This window comes from Hyperolius riggenbachi, chromosome 11 (genome assembly GCF_040937935.1).
Source record: "Hyperolius riggenbachi isolate aHypRig1 chromosome 11, aHypRig1.pri, whole genome shotgun sequence".
In the NCBI taxonomy this organism is placed as follows: domain Eukaryota; kingdom Metazoa; phylum Chordata; class Amphibia; order Anura; family Hyperoliidae; genus Hyperolius; species Hyperolius riggenbachi.
In genome coordinates, this window is record NC_090656.1 from 230,754,217 (window position 1) to 230,778,616 (window position 24,400).

General features: G+C 46.9%; 1 protein-coding gene across 1 annotated transcript in view; it reads left to right on the forward strand.

Moving 5' to 3' along the window:
• TSPAN18 (tetraspanin 18) overlaps positions 1-24,400 on the forward strand; it is a 203,859-nt gene that overhangs the window by 101,363 nt on the left and 78,096 nt on the right. Inside the window, exon 3 of the mRNA XM_068260876.1 lies at positions 22,148-22,246. The gene's annotated coding sequence lies outside the window, so the exon portion shown is untranslated. The remainder of the gene's footprint in view (positions 1-22,147; positions 22,247-24,400) is intronic.

Sequence of the window (24,400 nt, forward strand, 5' to 3'; positions counted from 1 at the left end):
GCTCCCAACTGTCCCTCTTTTGAAACCCTGTCCCTCTGGTGCCCCACTTTCAGGACTGATGTACAGATCTACTGTATGTAAATGTATTTTACTGCTGAAAAATGTGTTTAACTTTCTTGTTTGCTCTCCTTTAAATTGATATATTTCTTATTTCCAAATGTTAAAGGGACTCTGAGCAGAGCTTTTAAAATGAAAATTGGCACTTACCTGGGGCTTCCCCCAGCCCCCCATAGCTCGCGAGGTCCCTCTAGGTCCCCTCCATGGTCCCACTGGCGACTCCGTTAGGCTGGCAACTTTGGTGCTTAACTGTCCATGCACCCGGCTCAATCTCTGAAAGCCTCTTGCACATGCGCTGTTCTCGAAAGAGCAGAGATGTAAGCCTGTATGGAGAGGTGCACAGCTGTAGGGGGAGAGGTGTAAGCCTGTATGGATAGGTGCACAGCTGCAGGCAGGAGAGGTGTAAGACTGTATGGATAGGTGCACAGGTGCAGGCAGGAGAGGTGTAAAACTGTATGGATAGGTGCACAGCTGCAGGCAGGAGAGGTGTAAGCCTGTAGGGATAGGTGCACAGCTGCAGCTGGGAGAGGTGTAAGCCTGTATGGATAGGTGCACAGCTGCAGGCGGGAGAGGTGTAAGCCTGTAGGGATATGTGCACAGCTGCAGGCAGGAGAGGTGTAAGCCTGTATGGAGAGGTGCACAGCTGCAGGCAGGAGAGGTGTAAGCCTGTATGGAGAGGTGCACAGCTGTAGGGGGAGAGGTGTAAGCCTGTATGATTAGGGGCACAGCTGCAGGGGGAGAGGTGTAAGCCTGTATGGATAGGAGCACAGCTGCAGGCGGGAGAGGTGTAAGCCTGTATGGATAGGTGCACAGCTGCAGGCAGAAGAGGTGTACGACTGTATGGATAGGTGCACAGCTGCATGCAGGAGAGGTGTAAGCCTGTATGGATAGGTGCACAGCTGCAGCTGGGAGAGGTGTAAGCCTGTATGGATAGGTGCACAGCTGCAGGCAGGAGAGGTGTAAGCCTGTATGGATAGGTGCACAGCTGCATGCAGGAGAGGTGTAAGCCTGTATGGAGAGGTGCACAGCTGTAGGGGGAGAGGTGTAAGCCTGTATGGATAGGTGCACAGCTGCAGGCAGGAGAGGTGTAAGCCTGTATGGATAGGTGCACAGCTGCAGGCAGGAGAGGTGTAAGCCTGTATGGAGAGGTGCACAGTTGCATGCAGGAGAAGTGTAAGCCTGTATGGAGAGGTGCACAGCTGCAGGGGGAGAGGTGTAAGCCTGTATGGATAGGGGCACAGCTGCAGGCGGGAGGGGTGTAAGCCTGTATGGATAGGTGCACAGCTGCAGGCAGGAGAGGTGTAAGACTGTATGGATAGGTGGACAGCTGCATGCAGGAGGGGTGTAAGCCTGTATGAATAGGAGCACAGCTGCAGGTAGGAGAGGTGTAAGCCTGTATGGATAGGTGCACAGCTGCAGGCAGGAGAGGTGTAAGCCTGTATGGATAGGTGCACAGCTGCAGGCAGGAGAGGTGTAACCCTGTATGGATAGGTGCACAGCTGCATGCAGGAGAGGTGTAAGCCTGTATGGATAGGTGCACAGCTGCAGGCAGTAGAGGTGTAAGCCTGTATGGATAGGGGCACAGCTGCAGGCAGGAGAGGTGTGAGCCTGTATGGATAGGTGCACAGCTGCAGGCAAGAGAGATGTGAGCCTGTATGGATAGGTGCACAGCTGCAGGCAGAAGAGGTGTAAGACTGTATGGATAGGAGCACAGGTGCAGGCAGGAGAGGTGTAAGCCTGTATGGAGAGGTGCACAGCTGCAGGCAGGAGAGGTGTAAGCCTGTATGGAGAGGAGCATAGCTGCAGGCAGGAGAGGTGTAAGGTTGTATGGATAGGTGTACAGCTGCAGGCAGGAGAGGTGTAAGCCTGTATGGATAGGTGCACAGCTGCAGGCGGGAGAGGTGTAAGCCTGTATGGATAGGTGCACAGCTGCAGGCAGGAGAGGTGTAAGCCTGTATGGATAGGTACACAGCTGCAGGCAGGAGAGGTGTAAGCCTGTATGGAGAGGAGCACAGCTGCAGGGAGGAGAGGTGTAAGACTGTATGGATAGGTGCACAGCTGCAGGCAGGAGAGGTGTAAGCCTGTATGGATAGGGGCACAGCTGCAGGCGGGAGGGGTGTAAGCCTGTATGGATAGGTGCACAGCTGCAGCCAGGAGAGGTGTAAGCCTGTATAGATAGGGGCACAGCTGCAGGCAGGAGAGGTGTAAGCCTGTATGGAGAGGTGCACAGCTGCAGGCAGGAGAGGTGTAAGCCTGTATGGATAGGTGCACAGCTGCAGGCAGGAGAGGTGTAAGGTTGTATGGATAGGTGTACAGCTGCAGGCAGGAGAGGTGTAAGCCTGTATGGAGAGGAGCACAGCTGCAGGGGGGAAAGGTGTAAGCCTGTATGGATAGGTGCACAGCTGCAGGCGGGAGAGGTGTAAGCCTGTATGGATAGGTGCACAGCTGCAGGCAGGAGAGGTGTAAGCCTGTATGGATAGGTGCACAGCTGCAGGCGGGAGAGGTGTAAGCCTGTATGGAGAGGTGCACAGCTGCAGGCAGGAGAGGTGTAAGCCTGTATGGAGAGGTGCACAGCTGTAGGGGGAGAGGTGTAAGCCTGTATGGATAGGTGCACAGCTGCAGACAGGAGAGGTGTAAGCCTGTATGGATAGGTGCACAGCTGCAGGCGGGAGAGGTGTAAGCCTGTATGGAGAGGTGCACAGCTGCAGGCCGGAGAGGTGTAAGCCTGCATGGATAGGTGCACAGCTGCATGCAGGAGGGGTGTAAGCCTGTATGAATAGGAGCACAGCTGCAGGTAGGAGAGGTGTAAGCCTGTATGGATAGGTGCACAGCTGCAGGCAGGAGAGGTGTAAGCCTGTATGGATAGGTGCACAGCTGCAGGGGGGAAAGGTGTAAGCCTGTATGGAGAGGTGCACAGCTGCAGGCAGGAGAGGTGTAAGCCTGTATGGAGAGGTGCACAGCTGCAGGCCGGAGAGGTGTAAGGCTGTATGGATAGGTGTACAGCTGCAGGCAGAAGAGGTGTAAGACTGTATGGATAGGTGCACAGCTGCAGGCAGGAGAGGCGTAAGGTTGTATGGATAGGTGCACAGCTGCAGGCAGGAGAGGTGTAAGCCTGTATGGATAGGGGCACAGCTGCAGGCAGGAGAGGTGTAAGCCTGTATGGATAGGGGCACAGCTGCAGGCAGGAGAGGTGTAAGCCTGTATGGATAGGTGCTCAGCTGCAGGCAGGAGAGGTGTAAGACTGTATGGATAGGTGCACAGGTGCAGGCAGGAGAGGTGTAAGACTGTATGGATAGGTGCCCAGCTGCAGGCAGGAGAGGTGTAAGACTGTATGGATAGGTGCACAGCTGCAGGCCGGAGAGGTGTAAGCCTGTATGGATTGGGGTACAGCTGCAGCTGACAGACCTATACAGAGTTAATCCATACTATGGACACTCCTTATCCTGATTGCTGTGAGAATTTGCCCCACTTAGTTGAGGCCTTAGTAGGGCTTTGTGAGAAGTAGGATCCTCTGGCTCGGGAGAACCCACCCTCCAGGGGTTAACCCCTCTCACATAACTTGTCAGGAATCCAGGAAAATCCCTGAACATGGATGTAATAAGAGAGGAGATGTTTGCAGGCCGGGGAGTTGAGTTTCGATTGAGATGTATGAGGGGATGGGGGCCGCATGCGATTATCATTAGTATCTGGAGCCTGGCCTAGCAGATTGTCTGCACAGCTCAGGAATGGATCGTCAGCCTCTGAGACAAGCTGTAATGGGCCTCCCTGTAATTGTGAGTAACTCGACTTATCCTGATGCTTGGGCTTAAAGCAGACCTGAACTCAGAACTTCCTCCCTGTTTTAAAAGATAAGCAACAGCATTATAACCTTTAAAAAAAACCATTTCTTTGTTACAGCCGATACAAATTCGGCAATAAGTCTGCAGTGTGTCTACTTCCTGCTTTCATGGAAGCAGAAATGGGGTTTAAAATTAGCTGCTCTGAGAGCCAGCTGACACAGCTGAGATATCAAATTACTCCTGTGATTAGTCACAGATGAGGGGTAATTGGAATGAGGCGAAACTCTCTGAATACATACAGGGTGCAGTTTTCTAGGTTTTCCATCTGTCCTGTGTCTAAGAGAACGATCTTCCTTCAGACCTATTTAAGCAATGTTTCGGTGAAATGGTGAAACGGAACAATATTATTATCTTGTTCATTGGCGAGTGCAGCTGGGAGAGATTTGCGTCTGTAATGGATTCCTTTGCACATCTGGGAAGGAACGAGTTGGGTCTGGCTTGTACACACTGGCGCACACATGGATAATTATCCTAATTCCTTTTATTGTTATCCAAAGTCTGAAGGGATTGTGGAGTCTGTGAAATCTCTCCGCAGCATCTCGTGCAAATTCAACCAACAGCGGAGATGATCCGAGCGTTGCGTTCTGCCGGATTTTCTTGCTGACGCCGCTGTTTCTTCTTGTTTTTGCTTTTATGCCTAGTACACACCATACAATTTTCTATTCGATTTTTCTGTATTGCTAGGTACACACCATACAATTTTTTGTGTTAGATGGTTCGATACATAGTTTCCGACATGTTCGGTCTTATTTTCGATCGTTTTTCTGAGCGATTTCTCATAGAAGTGAATGGAAATAGTTATGAAAATATAACAGGATTGAATCGGAAATCGACCGGACGAAAAAACGCATCGTGTGTACCCAGCATTAAGGTGGCCATACACTTATAGATTTGCAGCAGATTCAACCATCAAGTCGAATCTGACTGGAATCTATCTGATGTGTGCCACACGCTAGGAACAGATTTCCAATAGATTGCAGAATGAAATCTATTAAAAATCAATGCAACTCTATGGGCCATCGATCTGCTGCCAGCAGATCGTTAATTGTATCTCTCTTCCTTCTCCTAAATATGACTTTTTAAGAGATTACACAGTTTTATTTTATGTTAAAATCTACTGTTTACGTTTTAACTGTTTTATTGTTTTTGCTCAATGACACATTCCTTGAAGTACGCCAGAGCAAAAATGTGTGAACTATTGACCCTTTTTATCTCTTTCCTGCTCTCAGAAGCCATTTTTTGCTTGGAAAGTGTTTTATAGTTGCAATTTCTTATCAGTGAGGGTCACACTGTAGTCACTTCCTGACTGAGTCAGGACTGAGTCAGCCACTTACATACCTGATATTTAACTCTTTCAGGCAGAGAAAGGAAAAAAGGAACACAGCATAGTTATTTGTGTACTAGGCACTGTACATACACATGTCTATCTCATCATGTCATATGTCACCTCAGGTATCCTTTTAAAGGAAAACTGTAGAGAGAGGTGTATGGAGGCTGCCATATTTATTTCCATTTAAGCTATATCAGTTACCTGGCTATCCTGCTGATCCTCTGCCTCTAATACTTTCAGCCATAGACCCTGAACAAGTATGCAGCAGATCAGGTTTTTCTGCCAATTTTGACAGATATGACAAGATTAGCTGCATGCTTGTTTCTGGTGTGATTCAGCCACTACTTCAGCCAAATAGATCAGCAGGGCTGCCAGGCAACTAGTATTGCTTAAAAGGAAATAAACATGGCAGCCTCCATTTATCTCTCACTACAGTTCTCCTTTAAGTGATTGAAAAATGGTGTTTGATAATGGATTGTGATTACTGATGCAGCTTGAGGATACTTTCATTTATTGCATGATAGAGTTCTTCTTTAGGCTACAGATCCACACGACAGGCAACATTTGTCTAATTAACCTCCCTGGCGGTCTATTTAGATCGCCAGGGCGGCTGCGGGAGGGTTTTTTTTTTATTTAAAAAAAACTGTTTCATGCAGCCAACTGAAAGTTGGCTGCATGAAAGCCCACTAGAGGGCGCTCCGGAAGCGTCATTCTGATCGCCTCCGGCGACCAGAATAAACAAGGAAGGCCGCAATGAGCAGCCTTCCTTATTTTGCTTACATCGTCGCCATAGCGACGAGCGGAGTGACGTCATGGACGTCAGCCGACGTCCTGACGTCAGCCGCCTCCGATCCAGCCCTTAGCGCTGGCCGGAACTTTTGTTCCGGCTGCGCAGGGCTCGGGCGGCTGGGGGGACCCTCTTTCGCCGCTGCTCGCGGCGGATCGCCGCAGAGCGGCGGCTATCAGGCAGCACACGCGGCTGGCAAAGTGCCGGCTGCGTGTGCTGCTTTTTATTTCGCTCAAATCGGCCCAGCAGGGCCTGAGCGGCGACCTCCGGCGGTGATGGACGTGTATAGTCGTCCATACCGCTGAGGAGGTTTTAAGTTAGAGGAACCTTCTGTCTAATTATGTTTGGGGATAAACTGCCTAGTTATGTTGTTTGGGGGATACTCTGCCTAATTATGTTATTTGGGGGACACACGCTCTGCCTAATTATGGTGTTTGGGGGGGTTTTCTGCATAATTATGTTGTTTAGGGGATACGCTGCCTAACTATGTTGTTTGGGAGATATGTCTGATCAAAGATTTCAGAAGTTGAAGATGGGCAGCACGGTGGCATAGTGGTTAGCGCTCTCGCCTTGCAGCGCTGGGTCCCTGGTTTGAATCCCAGCCAGGGCACTATCTGAAAAGAGTTTGTATGTTCTCTCCGTGTCTGTGTGGGTTTCCTCCGGGCACTTTGGTTTCCTCCCACATTCCAAAAACATACAGATAAGAAGTTAATTGGCTCCCCTAAAATTGGCCCTAGACTACAGTACTTACACTACATAATATAGACATATGGCAATGGTAAGGATTAGATTGTGAGCTGCTTTGAGGGACAGTTAGTGACAAGACAATATAAATATATATATATATATATATATATATATATATATATATATATATATATATATATATATATATATATATATATATATATATATATACTGTACAGCGCTGCGTAATATGTCAGCGCTATATAAATACTAAATAATAATACACTATCTATTTTATTACATTTCATACAGTTGTTAATATGACAGTAAGGGATCCATTTTTATTTTGAGCAGAGGGGACATTCTTTTGATGGGTAGGTTGCCACTGTTTTCTAGTTACACCCTTGCTAAAGTCACTTGCATTATTTGACCACACCTACGCCCTACCATGACCACACCCACTTTTCATGGCACTACACACTTGTTCCTTCATTGGTGCCCTGAGTCTCTCGGGATCCTAGCAGCGCCTCTGCGCAGTCCGATTTTTAGACGTTTGGAACTTCTACACGGCGGTCTCTGCGTTTGTAGAAAACAAGACGCTCTTTCTGTATCAGCTGATCTGATGTAAATTTTAGATTAATCCTGAAATGGCGCTCCTTTCAGCTTGGCTCTGCGGGCCGCCTTCGCTCTATTGTCTCGCAGAGCTTGCGCTCCGTGGCACACTGCGCCGAGACGGCACATCAGACGGGTTTTGTGCGAGCAGGTTCACTTCGGGAGACCCGCCTAATTGCTCTCATTTGTCTTCACGTGGGCTGTAAGCGAGATCTGGCGCGGCTCCAGCAGAGAGACGGACGACTCCGCAGGGACTCGAGTGTTCCGAGGATAAGCAATGATAGAAATAGAAGAGGCTTAACGCATAGGAGATTATAGGAAGGCAATAACATTCCGCCACGCATCTGCTTGTAATTGTAACTTAACAGATAAAGAAATATATTCCTTGTGCGTTTGGTTACAGCCAACATCTGTACAGCGCTGTGTAATAGGTTTACTGCATACTTTAAATAAGGCAGCAGGAAATAAGGGCCAGGAAAATTGGGCGCAGGGTGTAGCGAAATTGTAAAATATCGTCCGTAACAGTTTTTTTTTTTTTTTTTATTGTTTCTTCATCTCAGTTACAATAATAAATATATTAACACATCCCCTGGTGGTGCCTAACCCTAAGACCGCGCCCTTGTGGTGCCTAACCCTAAAGGTGGCCAATAACGGTCCAATTTCTAGCGAAAAATCATTCAAGCGATCAGGGCTTGTTTCCACTATCGCGAATGGACGCATGCGGATTCGCACATGTAATGCAATTGGATGGACCTGTTTCCACTGTAGCGTTGTTGAGGTGCGGTTTTTTTCAGCGGTGAAAAAACGCACAAAACAGCCGCAGAATTCGCCTGCGAGTGGATCGCATGCAATGTATCTAATAGGGAAATCGCATGCGTTTTCCCCATGCGTTTTTTGCCGCGAATTCGCATAGGTACCAATGTAAATTCACACAGGCAATGACATGGTTAAAATCGCATATACCCTCACCTATGCGAATTCGCATGCGAATCCGCGGCAAAAAACGCATGCAGAATCGCATCCGCATGCGATTTCATCAGCGGTGGAATCCAGGCGATTCCGCCCCGCTATAGTGGAAACGAGCCTTTAGAAATTCTGATCAGAAGTGAAATCGTTCACTACACCATCAGTGAACCAATCTTTGCTTCCTTTCCATCACAACCAACAAGAAAATTCATATTTTGGTTAGACGAAAATCCATTCGGACGACTGATTTTATAATCGTCTGTAATTGACTGTGTCAATCAACGGAGATTATTTACAACCAATCCGATCAGAATTTCTGATCGATCTAACGATTTTTCGCTAGAAATTGGATAATTAGTGGCCGCCTTTAGACATCCCCTGGTGGTGTCTAACCCTAACCCTAAAGACCCTATTCCTGATGCCTAACCGTAAGGCCTGACCCCCCCACCCCCCCACACCTCCCGGTGGTGTCTAACCCTAACTCTAAAGACCCTATTCCTGATGCCTAACTGTAAGCCCCCCACCCGGTGGTGTCTAACCCTAACCCTAAAGACCCTATTCCTGATGCCTAACCGTAAGGCCCCTACCCCCCCACCCCTCCCGGTGGTTCCTGACCCTAAGACCCCCTTTCCCTAATGCCTAACCTTAAAGCCCCTCCCTCTGCAGAAGATAACGTAGAGTAAAAATTAATAAAAAAAATAATAAAAAACTAAGACAATACATTTCAAAACGATAATTTATGAAATAATTTTCAAAATAAATGTCAAACCAGTAATTTTCAAACTGAAATTCTCAAAACTAATGATTCCTGCTGTACAAGCCTGACATCCACTATTTATTGGGTACCCAGATTTCTGCCTTTAGCGCCCAATAGCCGATATTTTGCATTGGCTCTTATAGGGTGCCCAAATTTCCTGCTTCCATGTTTAATAAATAGTAATAATATGGAGACTAGTTAATGCAAAAATGCAATAGAAGGTTAGTTGTACAATCGTCCGCTTTCCGGGGATGCGGTCTGGCGTTGGGGGTGAGGTCTGGTATTAGGAACACTATCTGGTATTGGGGGTGTGGTCTGGCATTGGGGGTAAGGTCTGGTATTAGGAACACTGGTATTGGGGGTGTGGTCTGGCATTAGGGCCGAGGTCTGGTATAAGGAACACTATCTGGCATTGGAGGCAAGGTCTGGCATTGGAGGCAAGGTCTGGTATTAGGAACACTGTCTGGTATTGGGGGTGTGGTCTGGCATTAGGGCTGAGGTCTGCTATTAGGAACACTATCTGGCATTGGGGGCAAGGTCTGGCATTGGGGGGGCCGGGGGGGGGGCGCGAGATCTGGCATTGGGGGTGAGGTCTGACATTAGGTATGTGGTCTGGCATTAGGCATGTGGTCTGGTGCTCAAATAATTAGATAAATATGATTGAAATAAATTGTCGTAATATATTGATCATTTCACCATCAACAAATCAATCTGTACTCTCCATCCATCACAACCAATAATAAAGAAAAAAACAAAAGTTTTTCTGATCAACTAAATTGTCGTTGACTGATAACCTTAAATGTTCCACTTATGGTAACATTTTTAGCGTAGAATTGCCCAAGCAATCAGATAAATGCGATCCAATTGGAAAAAAAAAAATTGTTGATGTCCGAAATCGACTGAATGATTCTAATGGTGATGGTTCAACAAGTTAGTCAATAGAAAAAAAAGGTTTTTTTTTATAATGGGTTGTGATGGAGAAGTGGTACTAATCGTTTAGTTGATGGTGAAATCATCCATGTATTATGACATTTTATTTCTGATAGCATTTATCTGATCGCTTGGGAGATTCTTTGCTTAAAATTGTACTAATAGCGGGCTCCTTTGGGAGTCTCCTTGGGGAAAACTCTTACAATATTGACCTGTCCAGTGGCTGCTCCAATATTTTGGGGTGGCACAAAGGGGGACATTGGATGTTTGCCTAGTGGGACTCATCTGGAGGATCAAAATCGATATTTGTATGGTGAGCTTTGGATATTTTTTTTGCCTACCTCAGGTGATAAAATTAAGGCTAATTAGTTCAGCAATGATAGGAACAAAATGTAAACATCACAAACAGAACTCACAGGCTTTTGAGCAGAGCAGATTGTCCAAATGATGGTGCTATTATGTAAGAAAAGTTACCTACAGATGTACTTGGCTGGAATGCTTTAATCCTTACTTGCTAGCAAGCTGCTCCTGTGTGGACTGATCACAGACAAATCATTCCAGCCCCCAGCCTGTGTCTGATGACTCTACAAGCAAAGGAGGGATGGAGAGGCAGGAGGGAGAGAAACACTGTGCGTGTAATTCTTTATCTTAGTAGCTAAGCATTGCAGGAGACTAGATCTTGTATTTTACAGACAGGACGTTTTGAATCAGGATAATACCATGTATTGGCTATTTTAAACGAAAAATCATAAGCTTTTAGATAGTAAGCATTAGATTCTAGTCTTGTTGACTGACAATGTTAGAACATATAATCAGAAGGAGGTAGAAATATTTAATGCAAACATAAGTGTCATCCAGATACATTAACCTCCTGAGCGATAATCCCGAGCCGAGCTCGAGGTATATCGCGCAGGAGGATTTCTCAGGCCCTGGTGGGCCGATTTGCATAATTTTTTTTTGTTACACGCAGCTAGTACTTTGCTAGCTGTGTGTAACTTCCGATCGCCGCCGATCCGCCGCCGCTCGCCGTGCCGCGCAGCCCCCCCCCCCGTCCCCGACCCCTTGCGCAGCCTGGCCAATCAGGCCAGGCAGCGCTGAGGGGTGGATCGGGACTCCCTCTGATGTCACGACGTCCAAGACGTCGGTGACGTCATCCCGCCCCGTCGCCATGGTGACCGGGGAAGCCCAGCAGGAAATCCCGTTCTGAACGGGATTTCCTGCTTACTCTGATCGCCGAAGGCGATTGGAGTGGGTGGGGGGATGCCGCTGCGCTGCGGCTATCATGTAGCGAGCCCTGGGCTCGCTACATGATTTAAAAAACAAAAAATTTAAAAAAATAATGCTGCGCCACCTCCTGGGCGATATAATTGTATCGCCCAGAGGGTTAAAGTGGATCCGAGATGAAAAACTAACTATAACAAGTAACTTGTCTATATCTAAAGTTTAGATAGTTTACACAGCAAATCTAGCTGCAAACACTTTCAACAGAATATGATTATTTCTTCCTGTGATACAATGAGCAGCCATGTTTTGCTTGTCACATTACACAGGCAAGCTGATAGTATCTCCAGCCCTCAGGCTGTGACAAATTCACTCCTCCGTCCTCCCCTCTGCCTCTGAAATCTCTGGCTAGTAACCTGCTCCTCCTCCTGCCCAGACTGAACTCCCATAAGCCCTTGCTACATGGGTCTGAGAGTGCCAATGCAAAAAAGGAGCTGTGAGCGAGGCTTGTTTAGCTTATAGGGAATTAGAGTATTAAGACAAAACCAAAAAAAGTATTTGGCTTGAGGAATGCCCTATAAACTATATGTAAGGAACACAATTATGCAATGAGTAAAAGTTCATCTTGGATCCACTTTAATTACAAGAGATTTTGCAAGGATTGTGAGGTATTTTATGGCAAATGGATAAGACCCTTGGTTTACTTACTGCCTGCATAGACTCAGGCTGACATGGAGAGTCTGTTACAGACCCTATCCTGGTCACTGTATGCTGCTGGAGCCTGGAAACCGTAAGGCTACGTTTCCAATAGCCGCCCAAGTCCTACAAGACGCGCGGCGGCACTTCCTGTTCTGCGAGTACGCAGCCGAGTCCCGGAAGCCGTGCCTTGCCATTCGTGAAAACTTGCTGCAATGTCGACCGAATACCCATAGCAGCATTATCCCCATGGCAGAGTTTCCCCGCACGATTTGCCTGCCAGGAAACTCTGCGGATTTGGCCTGAAAAGTGGAAATAAGCCCTAAACAGTAAGGGGAGGGGCAGTGCCCCATTGTAGTGGCGCCATTGGACATGTTGTTCTGTTGTGCGCTGCCTTTTTCACTTCCAGAGCTCTAACATTCCTCTGCGAATAGTCACACTTTTATTCCACAGAAAATATTGATCGCAACCTAATAATCAAGCTGAGATTAGATCTCTAATAGGGGTCAGAATTCCTCCGCTTCCCTTCAAACTCATTTCGTCAGTTGACACCAACATCAACCAAATGGTGACATCCCCAGCCTGACGGCAGCTGTGACTGGTGGGTGACGGGCGCTAACGAGGGGTCCCGCGATGTAGAATAGGCACCTTCGCATTATTTTTCTCGGGGATTTGGCGTTCTGTGACTCACTGTAATGATTGTGTTTTCAATGCGTCTCACTCACCCCACTGAGAATGAGGTCAGCCTAATTCCGATATCTCGGGCGCAGAATGGCGAACGCAAACCGATGCATTTTGTTCCATTTCTTCCTCTCCTATGAGGTTCAGATACTTAATGCTTGTGTCACAAATATTAGCTTTTTCTTTTTATTTTAAGATGGATTCATAGAAAGCGGCTGGCTCAGCAATTTCCACCCTCTGACAATCGTATTATCTGACTGATGAAGGTGACGCAAATAATTAATCTCCCTCTTTTGACTTATTATCTTTTTAATATGCATTGAATAGAACAATTTATTAATTTAAAGTGGACCTGAACTCTTCATGCACAGGACAGAAGGAAAACAAAGAGAAATGCACCCTGTATGTATTTAGAGAGTTTAGTCAGTCTAATTCCCACTCATCAGTGACTAATGTACAAGTGTAATTTGATCTCTCAGCTGTGTCAGCTGGCTGCCTCGGCAGAGCAGCTCATTTGTAAACACAGGATGTTAACCCTATGTCTGCTTCCATGAAAGCAGGGAGTAAACACACTGCAGATTGCAGGATTTCTGTCAACTGTAACAAAAAAAAAATTCCTTTCAAAGGTTATTATGCTGTTGCTTATCGTTTACAGCAGTGAGGAAGTTCAGAGCTCAGGTCTGCTTAAATTACACATAAAGTTTATAACGACCGATTGGAGAATGATGGTAGATCGCTTTACGCTAGTGGTGGTGAAACCAGCTTGAACTTGATGATTGGTCCATTTCCAAGCTGCTTAAATTTGCATTGCAAGGTAAATCCTTTTCATCATCTCAGGATTATTTGCTTCTCACTGACCATCCCTACATTACACATCTAAAAGAGCCAAAAACACCCAAAACAGTTGTAAGGCCCAGCGCACACCAAAAACCTCTAGCAGATCCGCAAAACGCTACAGGTTTTTGAAGCAGATTTCAGAGCAATTCCTAGACATGGTCGGCTTGCTAACATGCATTGATGCAGATGAACTGCTTTTTAAAGGCATTGCATTGTCTTTAAAGAAGCCTTTGGAAATAAAAGTAATAATGAGTTGGTTGGATGTTTAGAGAGAGCCACACCTGACGTGTTTAAAGGACACCTGAAGTAATAGTGATATGTTACCTGGCTGTCCTGCTAATCCGCTGCTTCTTATGCTTTTAGCCATAGCCCCTGAACAAGCATACAGCAGATCAGGTGTTTCCGACATTTAGGGCCCGTTTCCACTATAGCGTTCAGAATCGCCAGGAAATCACCGCGGACAAAATCGCATGCGGGTGCGATTTTGCATGCGTTTTTTCCCACGATTTCGCATGCGATTTCGCATAGGGTAGTAGGTATGCGATTTTAACCATGTCACTGCCTATGTAAATTAACCCTCTGGGCGATACAATTACATCGCCCAGGAGGGGGCGCAGCACTATTTTTTAAAATGTTTTATTTTTTAAATCATGTAGCGAGCCCAGGGCTCGCTACATGATAGCCGCAGCGCAGCGGCATCCCCCCTTCGTCGATCCGAGTAAGCAGGAAATTCCGTTCAGAACGGGATTTCTTGCTGGGCTTCCCCGGTCGCCATGGCGACGGGGCGGGATGACGTCACCGACGTCATGGACGTCAGAGGGAGTTCCGATCCACCCCTCAGCGCTGCCTGGCACTGATTGGCCAGGCTGCGCAAGGGGTCGGGGAGGGGGGGGGGCTGTGCGGCACGGCGGGTAGCGGCGTATCGGCCGCGATCGGAAGTTGCACGCAGCTAGCAAAGTGCTAGCTGCGTGTAATAAAAAAAAATTATGCAAATCGGCCCACCAGGGCCTGAGAACTCCTCCTGCGCGACATACCCCGAGCTCAGCTCGGGATTATCGCTCAGGAGGTTAACATTACCCCCTATACGAAATCGTATGCGAAATTGCGGGGAAAAACGCATGCCAAAACCGCATGCGATTTCCCTATTGGATACATTGTATGCGATTCGCTTAGCGGTGTGAGGGGAACTAATTATTTTCCCCGCACACAAAAAAGCTCCGCACAACGCACAAGTGGAAACAGGCCCATCCACTTGTATTGGCTGTGCGAATCCGCATGCGGATAACGCATGCGGATTCGCTATAGTGGAAACGGGCCCTTAGTGTCAGATCTGACAAGATTAGCTGCATGACAGGATCAGAAGGGCTGCCAGGCAACCGGTATTGTTTAACAGGAAATAAATATGGCAGCCTCCGTATCACTCTCACCTCAGGTTCACTTAAAAAGTTTCTATGAAAGAAAAATATTATTGCTTTAGAATGCCAAATCCAATGATGGCTATACACGCTACAATCAAATAGATCGATTTTCCAATTTTTTTCAATAAAAATGATTAAATAAGAAATAGGACATAAACTTCTAATCAAGGGAAAAAAAACTATCAATTTTTTTTTCAGAAAAATCTGATCAGATGTGTTGGGAGGATCAGATCGGAAAATATAAAAACAGTTATTTGATTGTACAATCACAATTTCGTAGCCTGGGGGCTTATCCAAGCAATCTGTTGATCTTTGCTCTATCTGTGTAGCGGCCGGTCAGCATACATTTCCAACGAAAGTACCATTTTTTTTAATATACTTTTAACACATGATTGTTTTTAAGTTTAATTTTGCATAAGAATTTCCAAAAGACATTAAATAAAATGGAAATGACACGTGCTACCAGGTTATAGATCCTCAGTGACTCACAGCTGCCTGCTTACATCCATTTAGCCTGAACCATTGAAAGGGGGGGGGGGGGCAGGGGGAGATGGATTGCTGTATTAGATTAAGCCACGCCTCACTGCTGACAGCCTATCATGGGTTACCGGGAGAGAGGGAATAAGCGGGTAGCAGGGGAATTGCCGGGGAGGGAAGAGAAGCTGAGAATTCAGGCTGCAGGTATGTTATGTAACAAAATGTACAGTTTTTACTTTTTTCTTGCTAAACCATTGACGCTAGTTTAGTTTAGGAGACCCAGCAGGAAACCTTTATAGGAAAATTCATTTAATGTGATTGGATGGACGGCACCCTCTCAAACTGCTAGTTTTCCGATAGGTTGTAGGAAACTACGCCCACACTATTTGGCCAATCACAACATTTCATGCTGTAGAGGGTGCTGTGATCGGTGTAATGGAGCAGAGTGTTCTGTACTTGCAGATATGCACCCAGTACAACAACTTTTTACTGAAGAAAAGAATCCAGCGTTACATACACAACTATCAGGAAGTGAAGCTTACTTAGAACAGAGAGAATACAGAGTGAATACAGTGAATGACAATACCATAAAGATCACCATCATGTCTTACACACAGTGACACCTTGTGGTTGTTTCACTGTACTGCAGTTTAAGGCAACTACCGTCTTTCCCCGAAAATAAGACAGTGTCTTATATTCAATTTTTGCACCAAAAGATGTACTAGGGCTTATTTTCAGGGTATGTCTTATATTTTTATGAACACACAAGTTCCTGTGCTGTGTGTCCTCCTGACATCGCCACTGTGACACTGACACCTTTTTCTCTGCTGGATCCACCTCTTGTGCGCCACTTTTTTCCCCTTTGTACCTTTAGTGTCCCCTGGTGACCCTCTCTGAACCTGTGTCCTCCTCTATCCCCTGTTCTCCTGTGTACTGTGTCTACTTGCCCGCAAGACTATGGGCTCCAGTAATAACACAATTTTCCATATTTTTCCCCCTTACTGCCGCTAGGGCTTACTTTCAGGGTAGGGCTTATATTTTGAGTATACTCAAAATTCCTACTAGTGCTTACTTTCAGGGGATGTCTTAATTTCGGGGAAAGAGGGTACGTTGTTAAAGTAAACCTGAGACAACAATAAAGAAAGATTTGATACTTACCCGGGGCTTCCTCCAGCCCATAAACACCGCTGAGTCCCTCGCCGTCCTCCCGAGTGCCTCTGTTCTCCAGCTATCGGTCCCGGTAACCGCCACGCCAGTCAACTCAGGCGACTGAGCAAGATTACCAGGACCGATAGCCAGAGAACAGCGAGAGACTCAGCAGTGCTTATGGGGCTGGAAGAATCCCCGGGCAAGTATCATTTTCTTTATTGTCGTCGCAGGTACACTTTAAAGAGAAACCGTGACCAAGAATTCAACTTCATCCAAATCAGTAGCTGATACCCCCATTCCCATGAGAAATCTATTCCTTTTCACAAACAGACCATCAGGGGGCGCTGTATGACTGATATTGTGGTGAAACTCCTCCCACCGTGGGATGTCAGGAGTTTCCTGTCTGTGAACCTCATTGCATTGTGGGAAATAACAGCTGTTTCCAACTGCCAAAAAAAGCAAGGAGCATCTCCTTCCAGTGACATCACCTGGCGGCAGTAAAAATGTCACCATGTGATAAATGTCAGAATGTAAATCAGGGAGAGGAAAGATTTTACAATGAGCAAACACTGACTTAATCATTTATACATACTTATTGTAAAAATAAAGCACTTTTTTATTGCATTCTTTTCACTGGAGGTCCTCTTTAATTCATAGCCAAAAGCTTACTGCTTTTCTTCTAAGTAAGCCAATAAATGATATCATCCTGATTCAAAACTTGTTGCTAAACCTCTAACATAGAGAACTGTTCCCTATGAGGTTTCCTGCTGAGCCTCAAACTAGACTAGATCCTGACTTTCTCTGGACTGCAATGTTCTATTAAGGGCATGAAACCGACCCTTGTGTCTGAGGCTAGTCTGTGATGGGACTGGCTGGTGAAAGTCATTCCTGGTGAAAAGTCCCATAGGAAAGTACGCCAGAGCCCTCCTGACAGGCCGGCCATACATCATCGTCACATAGGAGGGATATAAATACACCCCGCAGTATAATGAAAGTCAGATGGGCCAGGCTGTCACGTCACATTACACCCTTCCACAACACCCTGTGACTCCTCTGCCGACGCCCGCAAGGTCATTGGCTGGAATGGGCCCTTCCAAGGCTGCGGCCTGTGAGCACCAGGAGGAGGGGGCATCGTCTCGGCCCGCCGGGAAACCAGGGATGTCTGCAGCCCGACTATATACAGCAGAGGAGCCAAAATCCATCCCAACACTCGCTCCATCCAGTGCTAGTCTCCCTATTACAACACATCATTTCCTATTATTACATCTCAGAGCTCACCATGTCTGACCGCAGCACAAGCTGAGCCAGGGAACCGCTTCACTAACTATAGATTCCTTACAAGCGCGCAAAAGAGGACCGGTCAAGAAAACCGCATAACTAAAATTGCTTATGGTTTACAATATTCCTTTGTAAATTTGGTCAGTGTTTGGCCATTGTAAAATCTCTCCTCTCCCTGATTTTCTGCAATTGATCGCTGGTGGTGGCATCCTTCGTCCTGTCAGGTGATCTCTGCGGAATGTTTGTTTTTTCTGAGAGTTCCAAAGCCAGTGAAAAGGATACCTGGTCTCCCAGGATGCCCTGGGGAAAAATATTTCTGCATAGCTAATCAGTCTCGGCTGTGACATCACTGGGAGGGTGGGGCTACATACCAATATATAGGTATAGGAAGCGTTTCCAGTGCTCAAACCAGGAAAGTTACTGTAAAATGGATACTCTGAATAATTGTCTACTATATGTCACTACAGGGCCTCTTTATGTATATGTAATTAAGGCAACACAGAACTAGATGGGTCTGTATGGTTTTGGTCCAGTTCTGTATCATTACTGGAGAAGTACAGTAGTACAGTGTGTGTGTTTTTGTTTTGTTTTCTATGTGGACTTTTTTGTGTGTTTTTATTATCTAACTAGTGGTCCTAAGCCCGTTACAATAACCCCCCCCCCCCTACCTTTGTGCCTGCCCCTCAACGCCGCTGGCCTCATTTCACCGTGCATGCGCGCACACGCCCGTCCCCTGGCCTCGTCCTCCTCCTGCTCTAAAGACCGCCGCGTGCCGGACATACGCGATACGCAAAAGCACGTCCACAGTGGGAGATTATTGTATAGGATAGTGTGTATGTAACTGCCAGGTGTGTTAGTGTAAATATTTATCTATTAATATGTATTTTTTAATTTTTTTTATTTCTTTTTTTGTCTATCACAAGGGGCTGGTCTAGACTCTATGTGACAGCGCATACTGACACAGGTCCTCTGTAAACACACACAGAAATCTGGGGTGCGCCTCTTATTGTCATCACATGTTACAGCTGGCGGGACACTGGCAGGAAACAGGAAGTGCTGAGGAGAGTACTTCCAGGATTGGCGGCTGCAGTGATCAGAGATGTGCGAGCGTTACACTTCATGCTCGCTCATCTCCTCCGGCTCTGGACGTCTCAGCACTCCAACCATCACATAATCGGCAAGGAGAGAAAGAACTGGCTGGGCAGTGGCGGCAACAGCAGAGATGGCGGGTGGCATGGGACTGGTGGCTCTATGCAGCAGATAGGGAAGCTCGGGTGGCTGGAAATAGCAGAAGCGGCATATATCTGTCTTGGAGCGGCTTGTTGTTAACCTTTTGATGGACTTGATAAGAGGCCTCTCAGCGGTAATATTAAAGGGGTTAGTGTCGCACCCACTCGTTCCTCAGAATGATTGTGTCAGCTGACAGATTAGGAAAAATTGATATACATACAGCAATTGTGACCATTTCAGGTGATGAAATTCGTTAGGTGAGAGTCAGCTCCAGGCGTTCCTGATAGTACTCCAAGTGCAGCTCTTATCGGATACACATAGGCAGGCTGGCAGCTGACCACTGTAAAGGTGCCAGTCTCCTCCCCCTGGGCACAGCATACAGCCAATCACCAGCTATGCCTAAATCGTCAAGCCAGGCTACCATTGCTCTGTGTGACAAAGACGATTCCCAAATAGTTTTAACAACTCCGCTTAAACTTTGTTTATTTTTTTATTGCTGGCCGTCTCAGGCGAACTCTGGGCGAAAATTATCCTGAACGTTCTCTGTAGGTGACCAAGGGCTTTGGCGGCGATGCTTTTGTTGTCGGCGTTCCTCTGAGTTTGCTAGGCGTATTTCCCCGGTATGTAGGCGTGTTGGGTGAGGCCCTGTGTCCATGTTTTGTAGCGTTTGGTGTAGCAGGGTGACTCTGTGCTGAAAGTGAATCTGATGGAGATGGAATAATCTAATGTTCTCTCCCCGGTGTTGGCGATGCACCCTGTTCCCAGCAGCAGACACGTCTCGCGCGCCAGCCCTCGCCTCAATTAGTAACGTGCTGTCTGGAAGGACCTGTTTCTGATCCGCTGAAAGGCCACATGCTTCAACCTCCGTGGCCGGTGTAAATGGCGCCATTTGCCATCGATCTGCTATTGAGATGTCACCACCACTCAGATAGGACCAGAGAAAAAAGGTCACCGACTGGCATTGTGGGTGTTGTGCCTGCACTCTGCAAAAACAGGAAAAAAGCTGAAGGAAAATAATTTGGCCACCACTTCGCCCAATGACAGGAACCTAAACTGAGAAGGATATGGATTTTTCCTTTTAAAATAATACCAGTTGCCTGACTCTCCCGCTGATCCTGTGTCTAATACTTTTAGCCACAGCTCCTCAACAAGCATGCAGATCAGGTGCTCTCAGGGCCGGAGCTACCATAGGAAAAAATGGGTAATTACCCCAGGGGCCCAGAGCGGGCCCCCAATGTGTCCCACCCCCATCTTAACTGTTGCTCCCCAGGGACTCTGCAGAGTCTTTGGCAGAGTAGCGTCTCATCTGTGCTGGCGGGCAGGTGAGACACTACACTGACATAGACACTGCAGAGGTCCTAGGGAGCACAGTTAGGTTGGGAGGTGATTGGGGGAGGGTCAGCAGCCAGCTCAGAGGCCCAGGAGGGAAATTTGTCTGCAACTAAGGGCCCCTAATGACGCTTTTTGGTCGGGGTGTCTGTTGGGGGGGCCCCAGGCTAATTTTGCCCTAGGACCCAATTGCTACTTGAGCCCGGCCCTGGGTGCTCTGACTGAAGTCAGACTGGATTAGCTGCATGCTTGTTTCAGGTGTGTGATTCAGCCACTACTGCAGCCCAATAGATCAACAGGACTGCCAGGCAACTGGTATTGTTTAAAAGTAAACATTGATATCCTCTCAATTAAGGTTCCCTTTAACATCCCCATCCCAAACCCTCCCCCACCACTCGACCCAACAGGGGACGACCCCCCCCCAACCACCACTCCACTCAACAGGGGCTGACTCTCCCTGTACCACTACTTCTTGCCATAACGGGCCCACCTTATCCCTCCTCCCCCACTCCACCCAATAACAGGGGCCCACCTTAACATCCCCCCCTACCACCACCATACCCTTCCCCCACAACACCAGCCTCCCCTCCCAGCACCCTATCATTGCAAGTGTGGTACTCTGCCCCATACAGGGCACCCAATTTATCCCCCAACCTTACTATCACCACTACCATAGTAACTGCAGCCATCACTACACCCCATAACGGTCACTCACTCCCCCCACCCCAACAACCACTACCACAGTAACACCCCCTTCTCACCTTTAACCCCCCTACCTCCGTAGTGAATGTGGCCCCCAATTCCCCCCACAAAAGGTTCCACGCCCTAACCCCCCTTCCTCCAGCCATGGCAAGTGTGGCCACCACAATCCTGGTGCAGCTGCCATAATCCCCTTGCCCCCTCCCTCCCTATCAGGTGTGCCCACCACCTCACTATGACTCTAGTCTCGAGTAATTAAAACAAATTAAGTTTGGTCAGAGCGGAGCCGAATCATCCAAAAGGCAAACCTAGGCAGTTGCCTAGGGCCTGGAGAGAGTCTAGGGGGCCTGGTGGAGGCTAGCAACCACCAAATCTTGCTAAAAAAGCCAGGTGATCATCGGCAGAGGGCAAAAAGTGCTATCTTGTCTAAAGCCCCATCTACACCATACAATTTTTTTTGTCCGCCTTGATTCATTGATTCGATTTGATTCAATCCAATATGTCAGATCGGGATTTGATTCGATTCAATTTGCCATTGTTTTGCAATGGCAAATTGAATTGAATCCCGATTGGACATGTCTGATTGAATCGAATCAATGAATCGAATTGGACAAAAAATTGTATGGTGTAGATGGGGCTTAAGGCCCCATTTTATCTTAATCCTTTTCTGGTTCAGAACACCCCCCCCCCCCCCGCCCCTTCCTGAGGGGTGACGCACGGTAGCTGATCTGTCACTTTGTATATATATAGCTGATTGGGCAGCACGGTGGTGTAGTGGTTAGCTCTCTCTTGCAGCGCTGGGTCCCTGGTTCGAATCCCAGCCAGGGCACTATCTGCAAAGAGTTTGTATGTTCTCTCCGTGTCTGCGTGGGTTTCCTCCGGGCACTCCGGTTTCCTCCCACATTCCAAAAACATACGGATACGTTAATTGGCTCCCCCTAAAAAATTGGCCCTAGACTACAGTACTTACACTACATAATATAGACATATGGCAATGGTAGGGATTAGATTGTGAGCTCCTTTGAGGGACAGTTAGTGACAAGACAATATATATATACACTGTACAGCGCTGCGTAATATGTCGGCGCTATATAAATACTAAATAATAATAATAATAATAATAATAATAATTGTTGGGGAGGCTGATGGCTGGTATTTGTTTTGCAGGACTTTTCTGGAGGTCTGGGGGCCGGGAGCTGCTGGGCCTGATTGATGGGAATTGGCCTGAAGTCTTGTCACCGCTGAAAGATCGTCAGCCAGACGCAGGTGAGACCAATCTCTTCCTCTAGCCTCCAAATCCATCCCAATCCCGTCATACAAGGGGAGACGTTTCCAAGACCAATGCAAAGAGAACTGGAGGCGTTACCCAGCCAGCCAATCAGGCTTCAGCTGCTAAGGCTTGTCATTGGTCAGGAAACGCCTGCCCCAGTTCTCTGTACACCCGTCTTTAGTATCGCTGTATATTAACATGATTGACTTTTTGCCATGATATTTGTAACAGTATCAGAGAATAAGTAAACTTGTTTTGACAAATGCAGGGAAGATTTAAACAAAAAAAATTAGAATTTTCTTTAAAAGTTTTATTTAAGAATCTCAACAAAAATCAATTTTTTTTCTTGTAAAAATGTCAAGTTGGTTGAAAATTTACATTTCCGTGAGAAATACATACATAATGCAATACGACCATATGTGTGTAAAGCAGGATCATCCAACCTAGGCAACCTAGGCGGGAGCTTGGGGCCTTGTGGATGTCAAGAGGCCCACCAGCCACCTTTTTTTACCTCTCTCCACTTCAGCTTACCAAAAAGGACCACATGGGGGCACCATATCTACTATCTTGCCTAGGGCTCATCTTGCTCTCTGCTCTAAAAGATAAGCAACAGCATAATAACCTTTGAAGAAAAACAATTCTCTGTTACAGCGGATACAAATCTGCAATAAATCTGCAGTGAGTCTACTTCCTGCTTTTATGGAAGGAGACATACGGTTAACATAATGTTTACAAATTGGCTGCTCAACCCAGGTGGCCACCTGACACAGCTGAGAGGTCAAATTACAGATGTGATTAGTCACAGATGAGGGGGAATTAGACAGGCTAAACTCTCTAAATACATACAGGGTGCATTTCTCTGTGTTTTCCTTCTGTCTTGTGCAAGAGTTCAGCTCCACTTTAAGGCCGTAGCGGCGGTTAGAGATGAGTCTGTAGAATGAGGATTAGGAAGGAGGCGGGATAATGTAGCCGGTGTCCTCAGCGGAGCAAATTGTTCCCATCCTCAGTGACAGATTGCAGAGACTCGAGAAGATCTCACGTCTCGGTGATATACGTTGGATGGATCTGAGCCAGCTGGCTGAACAGCTCCAACCAATCCCGTCGGGGGGGCGCTGTAAGCCGAGGCTCGGGACGAGGGGTCTGGACAATTTAATAGACTGCCGTGACTCATCCTTTCGTGATCTATGTTACAATCGGGAATGTTATTCTCATCTTTCGGCATCTGCTTGTGCCGGGACAATTTATATCTGCGGGACGCTAAGGCGATCCATCAGCGCTAACAGAGCCATCTCCACTCCTGGCGACTCAGGGCACCGCACAGCAATCGATTGTACGAGATGTTATTAAGCTAAGTAGGTGTCGGGAGTGGTGACCCCTCTTGTGTCCGCTTCAGAGAGGAGACCTCCAAAATCAGCCGTCTCTCTTGGTGAGGAGGGAGGTGGGGGGGATCCTTGCCCATTTTATTGCACTTAAATCTGCAGTGTGCCTACTGCCTGCTTTCATGGAAGCAGACAAAGGGTTAACATCCTGCGTTTACAAATTAGCTGCTCTGTCTTGGCAAAGGAGATTCCTGAGCTGACACAGCTGAGAGTTCAAATTACAGTTGTGATTAGTCACAGATGAGTGGGAATTAGACAGGCTAAACTCTCTAAATACAGGAGTTTATGACATAATGCTGGGTACACACATTACGATTTTCCATACGATAGATGCATCCGACTGATAAATTCCTTCATGTCCGATATTACTCCCGATTGATTCTGTGCTCGATTTCTCATATCGGTGAATGGAAAAAGATAAGAAAAACGAGCAGAAGATAAGAGAATTGAGCGGAAAAAAACGATCGGGTGGGAAAATCGTAACGTGTGTACCCAGCTTTGTCAGATCTGAAAAGATTAGCTGCATGCTTGATTCTGGTGTCATTCAGACACTTCTGCAGCCAAACAGACCAGCAGGGCTGCCAGGCAACTGGTATTGTTTAAAAGGAAATAAACATGGAAGCCTCCATAGTCTCTTTTCAGTTGTCCTTTAAAGAGTACCTGTAACACCGCATCCATCTGAAAATGGCGCCTGAGAATAATGGCGCACGGTGTTGCCGCTAATCCGTTTGCCGCCTATCGCTATTTAACGTTAAAGCCTTATTGTTATTT